This window comes from Fukomys damarensis, unplaced genomic scaffold (genome assembly GCF_012274545.1).
Source record: "Fukomys damarensis isolate Sample0158 unplaced genomic scaffold, DMR_v1.0_HiC HiC_scaffold_31, whole genome shotgun sequence".
Classification (NCBI taxonomy): Eukaryota; Metazoa; Chordata; class Mammalia; order Rodentia; family Bathyergidae; genus Fukomys; species Fukomys damarensis.
Window position 1 is genome coordinate 26,595,216 of NW_022900943.1, and position 11,259 is coordinate 26,606,474.

Consider the following 11,259-nt stretch of genomic DNA (forward strand, 5'->3'; position numbering starts at 1 on the left):
ACAATAATGTGTTGTGCTTATTAATTTCATGTGCCATTCAATGAGTCTTTGTATTTTAAACTAATGGGCATTTTGGCTCAGGACAATTTTTTGTTCTATCTTTGGTTATTTTTTTTTCTCCTCAATATGTCCCCTCATTTTGGAATTCTTGTTTTGTACAGAAGGTATTATCTCTAATTAATAGTTTTCCTTTATCTTTTAATTTCATTTTTTCCTCTGAATTATTTGAAAAATATTTGGATTGTGCTGTAGATCTCTAATATTGTGTTCTGAAGTATATAATGCAGTTAGTCTAAAAATTATTTATTATGAATGTTTAGATCTTAAACTCTGACCATATGGGTCACACTGCTAGAAGATTCAACTTTATAGTTTGGGCTTGGACTGTTTCACATAGGTGGAAATTTATTCTCTTCTGAGATTGATTCTGGATTTAGAGTGAAACTCTGAGATTAGTCTCATCAAATAAAAATTATAGGAAGCCATTGTTTTAGACTGAGTTCCTGGGTTAAGCCCAACGTCCATTTCTAATCAGGATACTGTCACTTGTGTTAGATGCCACATCAGGTCACTTTTCCAAACAGCAGAAGATATGCAACAACGGATAAGAAGGGCCCAGTTCTGGCACGGTTTCTGTCTCTTTGGCACTTTTCTGCCTGTAAAGTTAACCTCCACATTTCACCTTTTGCAGTTCCCTCTATTTTATGGCTGGGCTGCTACTCAATTCAAAAGCCAATAAGATACTTAAAACCCAATTTGTTCAAGTTTTGCTTTTGGTCATGGTATAGTCACTTTTCTGTCTCTCTGATAAAATACTCAATACCTGAAATTTAGAGGGGAGGTTTATTTTGGCTCACAGTTTCAAAAAGTTCAGTCCGTGCCTACTTAGCTCCAACAGAGAAATAGCATGACAGAAAAGCATGGCAGAGAAAAGCTGCTCAATCGGTGGCGGCCAGAGAGCAAAGAGGAGAAGGGAGGAGCCAAACACAAGAATGCACCCTTCCAAGTCACACTCCAGAGATTCACTTCTTCCCCTCAGGCCCTGTCTCCTATGGCACGTTCAGCTATACACTGATAAATGGATTAGTCCACTCATAAATACAGCACTCTCATGACCCACTCCAAAAGCCCCACTGTTAAACAGTTGAGACAGTGGAGTTCATTTGATTTCTTTCTCCTTTTTCATTGAGTTTATTGCTACTTTTTAGGTATACAGTACAGTTACATTCACCACTGGGATCTTGCACCTTTACCTGACAGGTCTTGGTTCTCATTTTTTCCCCATACCCCAGCCCTCCCTTCACCCCCTCCTCAGTCCCCTATTTACAAAAATTTTGTTTCCATTTTTTCCTTTTCTCATATTTTTTCTTTTCCCTTATTTCCTTTCCCCTACCCTTCCCATTTCCCCTACACCTTTAGTCCTTTTCTTCCTATTTCACACTATCAGTTATACAATTTAGATCTTAATTACACTTTTAGTTTTTCACACAAGAGAAACTTTGGTATTTACAACTGTGTGTCTTGTTTACCTCAATTAAGAGTATGACCTTGATATGCATCCATTTTCCTATGAATGACTCTAGTTTCTCATTTTTTATGGCTGAGTAGTACTCCATTTTATAGAAAAATCACATCTTCTTTAGTCTCTAGTTCATGGGCAATTTGACTGTTCCCAAGTTAGTTATTAAAAATTGTGCCACTATAAACATGGGTGTGCATATATCACTGTGATATGTTTCTTTTTAATTCTTTTGGAAGGATGCCCAGCAGAAGAATAGCTGGGTCAAATGGAAATTCTAATCCTAGTTATTTGAGTTATTGATTTCCAAAGTGGCTACACCAGTCTGCACTCCCACCAACAATGGAGAAGGGTTCCTTTCTCCCCCCAACCCCACCAACATTTGTTATTGGTTGATTGCTTGATAGCAGCCATTCTTCGTGGGGTGAGGTGGAATCTCAGTGTTGTTGTTTCTTTTTTTTTTTCAGCTTTAATTGAGTTCATTGTTACATTTTAGGGATACAGTACAGTTACATTCATTGTTGGGATCTTGTACCTCTACATGACAAGTCTTGATCACTGTTGTTTTCATCTGCATCTCTCGAATGATAAATGATATTGAACATTTTTTCATATATTTATTTGCCACTTTTACTGTTTGTCTGAGAAATGTCTGTTCATTTCTGATGCCCATTTTTGAATTGGGTCTTTATATTTGGGGGGGCCTGATTTTTTTTTAGTTCTTTATATATTCTGGATAATAGTCCTTTTTCTGAGAAGCAGCTGGTAAACATTTTTTCACACATTGTAGGTTGTCTCTTAGCTCTGTTGGTTTCTTTTGGAGCGCAGAATTTTTTTAATAAGATGAGATTCCAGTTGTGGATTCTTTGTGCTAGTTCTTGTGGTACTGATGATTTGTTCATTTTAGTTTAATGCATGGTAAAAGATAAGGGTTTAGTTTTAATCTTTGGCAGGTTGAAATCTAGTTTCTCCAACAAAATTCATCAAAGAGGCTATCTTTCCTCCACTGAGGATGTTTGGCTCCTTTGTCAAAGATGAGGTATATGTGGAGTTGTTTCTGTATCTTCCAATGTGTTCCACTGATTCTCGGGTCTTTCTCTTTACCAGTACCATGCTGTTTTTATCACAGTGGCTTTGTATTATAGTTTCAAATTGGGAATTGTGATACCCCTTGTCATGTCTCTGTTGCCTAGAATGGCTTTTGCTATTCTAAGTCTCTTCTGGTTCCAAATGAAATTTTGGATTGTTTTCTCTAATTCTGTGAAATATACTGTTGTAATTTCAATTGGGATTGCATTGAATCTGTATAGCAGTTTTGGAAGTATAGCCATTTTCACTATGTAGATTCTTCCTACCCAGGAGCAGGGGATATCTTACCATTATCTTTAATCCTCTTTAATCTCTTTTTTCAGCATACTGTAGTTTTCAGTGTAGAGGTCTTTTGCTTCCTTCATTAGAGTGATTCCTAGATACTTCATTTTTTTGGATGCTACTGTGAAATGAATTGTTTTCCTAATTTCTCCCTCACTGTTATTTGTGTAGCTATTGATTTTTGAGTGTTGACCTTGTATCCAGCTACTCTGCTGTAAGTGTCAATTAAGTCGAGAAGCCTTTTGGCAGAGTTTTTTGGGTCTTCTATGTAGAGTATATCACATCATCAGCAAGTAATGACAGTTTAATGTCTTTCTTTCCTATCTTTATTGCTTTGATTTCTTTCTCATTTCTAATTGCTGTGGCTAATGTTTCCAGAACTATATTGAACCGGAGTGGTGATATTGGGCATCCTTATCCTGTTCCTGATTTTAGCATGAAGGTTTTCAGTTTTTGGCCATTTAATATGATGTTGGCTGATGGTTTTTCATAGATAACCTTTATCAAGTTGAGATAAAGACCATCTATTCCAATTTTCTGCAGGGTTTTTATCATGAGTAGGTGGTGAATTTTGTCAAATGCTTTTCCTGCATCTATTGAGGTGATAATATAGTTTTTGTCCTTGATTCTGTTAATATAGTGTAGCACATTTATTGATTTATGTATATGGAACCATCTTGCATCACTGGGATAAATCTGACTTGGTCAGGGTGTATGATCTTCTTGATGACCTTCTGTATTCTATTTGCCAGTATGTTATTGAGGATTTTTGCATCTATGTTCATTAAGGACATTGGCCTATGGTTCTCTTTTTTGGATGCGTCTTTCCCTGGTTTTGGAATCAAAGTAACACTTGCTTCTAGGAATGAATTTGGAAGCATTGCTTCCCTTTCAATTTCATTGAAAGTTTAAAGAGTAGTGCCAGTATTTCTTCTCTATTTCTTCTGAATTCTTGAAGAATTCAGCTGTGAAGCCATCAGGACCTGGGCTTTTCTTAGTTGGTAACATTTTAATTATGTTTTCAATTTCTCTGATTGTAATAGGTGTTTAGAATTTTTGTATCTTCTTCATTCAACTTTGATAATTCATTAATATCAAGAAATCTGTCCATATTCTCTGTTTTCCATTTTATTAGAATGCAGTTTCTTGAAGTAGGTATTGATGATATTCTGGATTTCTGCCTTATCTGTCATGACTTCACCCTTTTCTTTACTAATTGCATGGATCTGAGCCTTTTCTTTCCTGTTTTTGACAAGGTTGGCTAAGGTTTTATCAATTTTGTTTATTGTTCAAAAAACCAACTCTTCAATTCACTGATTTTTTTGTATCATTCTCTTACTTTCCATTGCGTGGACTTCTGCTCTGATCTTAATTTCCTCCCTCATACAAGTTTTGTGTATTTCTTGCTCTTCTTTTTCTAGGAGCCTAAGATTATTCTTAGGCAACACTAAACAAATCTTTAAGTAACAGCATTCTGTTGATAATGTCTCATCCTTGTCAGAGCCAGTAACTAAAAGCCATTATGTTGCAATTGATTCCTTTATTTTCCAATCAGCTAACAGTCTAGACTTAAGGCTTTCTTCCCTTTTTTTGTAATGACTGTCCTTTTCCAGAGAAAGCAACAAATCAGCCTCCAACTTCATCCTCTTCAACTTTTTTGACCAGTGGACATGCATTTCTGATGAAAGTGATCTTATCAAGTTTAAATTTGTAATTAGGAATTCCTCTTTTGATGTCTCCAGACTTGACTGGGGAGGGACTAGGCTCAAAACCTTTCTTGTTTCCATGCAGTCTATTCCCAGAACCTGAGGAGGACTGGAAGGAAGCCCAGCTCTCTAGCATAGCCACTGTGGTCAGCTTCATTTTCTCCTGACTCCTCCTGCTGGACTTGTCTTTTGGGTTCTTTGTAGCCCAGAGGACCATCAAAGTCCACATTCATGTCACACTCAGTGATGGACACAGCCTTGTCAGGTTTGGTTTCCATTACCCGTAATTCATAGATCTTCTCATTGTAGTTGATGGCAGTCACATCCTCTGTGGTCAGAGAGGCAAAATTTCTTAGTGCATTTTTCTAATACTGCTTTGGGCTTGGTGATGTCCAGGAAGTTCAGGCTCTGAGACTGGAATTTGGAGTATGTGGCCACTCGCAGGTTGACACTCTCCACTTGAACTGAGCCTCCTTCCTCCAACAGCAAATTCTGCATCATCCTGTGTGGGAGGTAGCAGATGCCCTCATCAGCCAGAAATTAAAGCACACCGCAGTGTGTCATGTGGTCTGACTTCTTACTGGTCAGTTTGAACAGCATGAGATAGGTAATGTTAAGTCAGCTGAGTTGATGGAGGGCTGAGGGCGGCATAATTATCTTCCCTCTTCTCTCCACATCTAACCTGTCATTGGGCCCTGCTAGCATTGACACTGAGGAGCAGCGGTATTGTGTGGAGAAGTGGTTCTGGAAGACCCAGGGAATCAGGTGTCAAACATGTTGAAAGAGAACATCATGGACACTGCTTCTCAGATACTGCTTCTCTTAGGAACATTACGATAGGAATCCCAGGGGAGATCTCTTTACAATCACGCTTTACATTCACCTTACTGAAACCCTGGGATTCATTTTAAATCTAAATCATAATAATCCTCTTCTGAGATGATCCTATCTGACATATTTCTTTAATCCCATATATTTGACTTATGACGAGATGTTTACATCTTGCTTCATTGCCCTAGTTAGAGACCACATCATTTTTATTCTCTGCTTTCTAAATCTAGAGAAAATTAGTATGTCTTATTATATCTAACTCCAACGAGGTAACATTTGGAAGTGGTTTTCAAACACCATAGTGAGTAAGCTTACTTCCTCCATCGAGTCCCAGTTGAGTCCCCAAATGTTCAATACAGGGAAGTTTCCTGTGAGACATTGTTGAATTCTCCTATCACACTTCTATCCCACCAGTTTCTCAGGATCTTCACTTTATTAGTACATCATAATATGAACCAACTACCGTGTTTACAGATGACTAATGTTGTGTTTAAATTCTTTAAAATAAATATCCCTGTGGACATACCGACTGGAAGTAAAGGAGGACACAGATTTATGAAGGGCCCCTAAAGTTATGGTTAGACCATGTATAGTATTATGTAAAGTTATATGTACTTCAAAGTAACCACCTGAAAACAGAGAATCTATTTCAGACATTATTTTATATAATTGGATTGATAAGAATAGCTATTAAGCTCATTGTATAACTTTAAAATATAGAATATTTGCACTCACCAGGACACAAAAATGATTTAGTCCAAGTTTTACATTATAACAATGACACCAATCTTCCCAAAAGGTGTGAGTATCTTGTCTAAAGTAATAACATTGCCATCTGGGGTATATAAACTGAGTTTCTTGCTTCCTAGTGCAAATATTGTTCCTTTACTCCATATATAACATGCTATGGAAAAATTTTACATGCTACTATACAGTATCATTTTCTCTTAATTATGGTTGAAAACAGTGGTTGCCATGGACAATTTCTATTTTGGTCAATCATAAAGCCACTGTAAAGCTATTAGAGAATCACAGAACCATTTGGGGTTGTCAGGATCTTCTAGGGACCAATACTGGACGCTTCCATATATTCGAGGGATGGAAAATGTTGAAGCATGTAGCAGCTCAAACATCCTGACACATGCTGCAGAGAAGGGAGAGATAAAATAATGCTGTTCATCTTCTGGGCTGTCAAGTTGACAATCAGTGCTGTGATTCATCTCCGAGCCCTGCTAACTTGGCACTGCCATGCCGTAGATAAATGTAATCCAGGTGACAGTGTTCAAATCAGAGCTGATTTGATTGTTCGCTTGTGACAGATACTAAGAGCCTAAGAACACTTCCACCATCTCTTTCAATAGGGGAACTTAGGGGTGACAAAAGTGCTTGGATTTTAATGCTCAGTTTTTATTATGCTTGGATTTTAATAATCAGTTTTTATTGTAACTGAAGATCTCTGTGAATATACTTTAAGTGCGTATGAATACATAGATACCATGTGAATATAGAAATACATAAGCATAATTATTTTTCATATTTCAGACAAAAATCAGTGTTTTCATTTGCATACAAAAATGTGGACATTATCACTATTTTTATTTTTATAGAACCTAAGTCATTTCCTAGTTTTCATAAAAGAGCCAAATTTTCCAGTAAGATTTATTAATTTATGAAATTACATCTATATTTGACAACAGGCCCTTGGAACTTTTCAGTGTTAACCTTTATAGAATTAAAATAAGCAAATGTTTGGAAGAAGAAAACATACAACTTGTAGATTGATGAGGAATGCCACAACTTGTTTATAAAATACAGGATAAAACAGAAGCAGACTGATCCACTTTGAGGAAAGGGCTGTCTCTAAACTCCACACCATCAGCAAAGCCACTGTTCCTATTAGAGAATATAAACACATAGTGAATCCAAACGTGCTTGTTCCTCTGAGTGTGGCCACAGTGCCCAAATGTATCTTCTTATGTAAGAAAAACATGGAAAGAGTTTCATTCATTTAATCAACATTCACTGATCACCTACTATGTGTTAAGCATTGTACTAGAGAACGGGAAAGAGTAAGACACGGCATGAAATAATTTATACCATAAAAGGGGAGAATAAGTAGATATCTCTATTAAACATAATTTTATCCCACAAAAGGGGAAAATAGAACATATAAGGAACATGGAATTTGGAGTATTTACCTTACATCGTTATTGAGTGAAGAAGGGGGAAAAGACAAAATAGACCATGAAATGTTTTTTGTAAATCTAAAGCCAAATTGAAAAGGAAGGAAATCAATCTCCAGGAAAGAGAAGAACTAAAAACCAAAAGAAGCAGGCAGAAATTTTGTCAGTGTGATCCATATGCGAAATGGACTTGGACATAAGCCGCAGAGGCTGGAGGCTGGAACTGAGTGTGATCATAGGAAGGTAGACATTCTGGCCCCGGGCCTGCAGGATTAGGCATTATTACCAACAAGGATCCATGAAACCTGGACTGTCAAGGATCTGAGTTTCCTTGTAAAAGTATTGGAAATGTTTTTCCCATTTTCCCAGGAAAATGGTAATGAGATTTCTTTCCGCTAAAGACAATGTGTATGCACACACAGGCTTAAGACATATCTAAATTGATTCAGCTGAGAAGAAAGCCATGCAAAGTCTTCAAAAGGCTGAATAAAAATAAAACTCAACTTGGCTTTATACTCAACCAATCTATCATTCAATAATAAAGATAAATTAAAGGTAGAGTTCACTGAAAATTCCTATCTGCTATTGTAATGGTTTAGACCAAAAAAATGTCATCCAAAAATCTCATGCATTCAGATGGGACTTATGGAAGGCAATAGGATCATGAAGGCATTAAATTCATCAATAGATTAATTCACTGATGAGTTTATAGCTAAATGAGCTAACAGGGGAGGTGGAATGTTTCACTGAGGGCATGACATATATCTCATCCCCTGGCCCTCCCTCTTTCTCTCTGACTCTCCTCCTGCTCTCTGCTTCTTCCTGGCTGCCAAGGACCTTCATCTGTGCCATTTCTCCCTTGATGTCAGGCTACTATGGACTGAAACCTCTGAACCATGAGCCAAAATAAATCTTTTATTCTTTAAGTTGTGTTGCCAGTCGTCCCCCACCCACCGCAGCAATGGAAAAGCTGATTATTACACTTCCTGAGATCATAGCTATCATACTGTCTTTGGGAAACAAATTCCTCATGTAAGTGGTAATAAGAGTAAGTAAACATGTTGCACTGCTAGTCCTAGAAAAGTACAGCACACACAACTAGGTTTAGTATACAACACTCAATAATAAGCTACTATGCCACTGATTTATGTATTTACTATACTACACTGTTGCTCACTACATGAAAAGAAATTTACTGTAAAGCAATATGTTGTGTTAAACCAGCAGCAAATGTACATACGCCATACATCTTGTTTAGTGTACTTCTTTATTACACATAGAGGATACCTCAAGTGACAAACCCACACCACCTATGTTTGCATAAGTGAACTCTATGATGTTGCATTACAATGAGATCACCTAACAGTAGTTTCTCAGAAAACACCCCCATCATTGAGCGTGGTTGAATTTCGATTCTTTTTATGAATAAAGTTAACCATCAGTTCTTCATAATCCTTAAAGACCTGCAGGATACTTAAAATAAAGTCTTTTACATTTCATTTTCCCTATTACATTTGGGCAATATTTAACTGCATCATGTGTTTGTAATCCCAAAATTAGATTTTATAGATAATTGACTTATTCAGCTAACATTTACTTAGTTACCTACATTTCTAGCAATTTACTTGTCTCCACTCTTTCTTCTGACTTGCATTGTTTCTTTAAGTGAATCTCACAGATTAAAAAAGCCTTTCAGCTCTTGCTTTGCTGAAGATTTATGCATTCTACTCCTATTAGTGAACACTTTGGACAGGTAAATCATTTATATTTACACTGATTTTTGACATATTGGTTATAAGTTATGCAACTTTTTCTGTTCCTTTTGTAAGTATTCCTAAAATTTTAGCTAATATGAGTTTCTTTTTTTTAATTGAGTTTATTGGTACATTTTAGGTATACAGTACAGTTATATTCATCATTGGGATCTTGTACCTTTACATGACAGGTCTCGGTTCTCATTTTTTTCCCCTTGTCCCTGCCCTCCCTTCACCCCCTCCTCCTCTTCCCATTTACAAACACTTTATTTCCATTTTTTCATTTTCTCATTTTTTTCTTTTCCCTTATTACCTTTCCCCTACCCTTTCCACTTCCCCTACACCTTTAGCCCTTTTCTTCCTATTTCACATTGTCAGTTATCTTATTAGGACCTTATGTACCATTGTAATTTTTCATACCAGAGAAACTATTCCATAGAATATGAGTTTCAATTTTAAAAATAACTTGAGTTTCACTTTGAAAACTAAAGAAAAAGACATCTTCATTCATTATCAAAAACTCTCAATTTATTTCATTGAATATTCCCCTGTCACATGCAATTCACAAAACAAATCTAGAAATTTTAACTTTTGGCATGGAACATGGGAAATTGGAAGGTGATGTTCATCAGGTAGAAGTGTAAATGGGCAAAGTGCTTAAGAGAACACCTTGGCATCTAATCAGTTGAAACTGAAGGGAGGGCAGGGCTAAGGGGAAAAATGAGAACCAAGACCTGTCAAGTAGAGGTACAAGATCCCAACAATGAAGGTAACTGTACTGTATCCCTAAATGTACCAATAAACTCAATTAAAGCTGAAAAGAAAATGTTCAGCACTCATAGCGCAGCAATTAAACTTCTAAATATCACCACAGAAACACTCATGTCCACAGGGAATTTGAGCACTGATGTGTGTTACAGCATTGTAGGTAATCACCTAGTGGCCCAACCACCTAAATGTCCAGTAAGATAGATGAATAAATAAACTACTATAGCATACGATGCTCATCTGTATTGAACTGATCATTTTTAAAATTAATTTATTGGTACATTTTAGGTATACAATATAATGGCAGTCATCATTGGAAATTTGTACCTATACATAATCTACTTTGGTTCTTCTTTGTTTGCCATTCCCCTGCCCTCCCTTCAACCCCTCCACCCCTCCCAAATTACAAAGACTTTGTTTCCATTTTTTTCATTTTATCATATTAATTCCATTCCCTTCTTTCCTTTCCCCTATGCCTCCCACTTCCCCTTCCCCTTTCCCACATTTCCTCCTATTTCGCATTACCTATTACACCTTTTAGTTCTTAGGTACACTTGCAGTTTCTCACACTAGAGAAACTATTCAGTATTCACGTATGTGTGTCATATGTTTCACTTCAGATATGGTCTCAATGTGCATCCATTTAGCTGTAAATGTCTCTAGTCTCTCATTGTGTATGGCTGAGTGGTGCTCCATTTTATTTTAAAAACATTCTTTTATCCAGTCTGCAGTTGATGGGTAATGGGGCTGTTTCCAAGTTTTAGCTATTACAAACTGTGCCGCTATGAACATGGGTGAGCATATATCACTGTGATATGATTTCTTCTTCTTCTTCTTCTTCTTCTTCTTCTTCTTCTTCTTCTTCTTCTTCTTCTTCTTCTTCTTCTTCTTCTTCTTCTTCTTCTTCTTCTTCTTCTTCTTCTTCTTCTTCTTCTTCTTCTTCTTCTTCTTCTTCTTCTTCTTCTTCTTCTTCTTCTTCTTCTTCTTCTTCTTCTTCTTCTTCTTCTTCTTCTTCTTCTTCTTCTTCTTCTTCTTCTTCTTCTTCTTCTTCTTCTTCTTCTTCTTCTTCTTCTTCTTCTTCTTCTTCTTCTTCTTCTTCTTCTTCTTCTTCTTCTTCTTCTTCTTCT

The 11,259-nt window shown here is 36.6% G+C and overlaps 1 pseudogene; it reads right to left on the reverse strand.

The window, feature by feature from the left end:
* Positions 1 to 4,459: 4,459 nt before the first annotated feature.
* On the reverse strand, positions 4,460 to 5,387 carry LOC104874433 (annotated as a pseudogene).
* Positions 5,388 to 11,259: the final 5,872 nt, after the last annotated feature.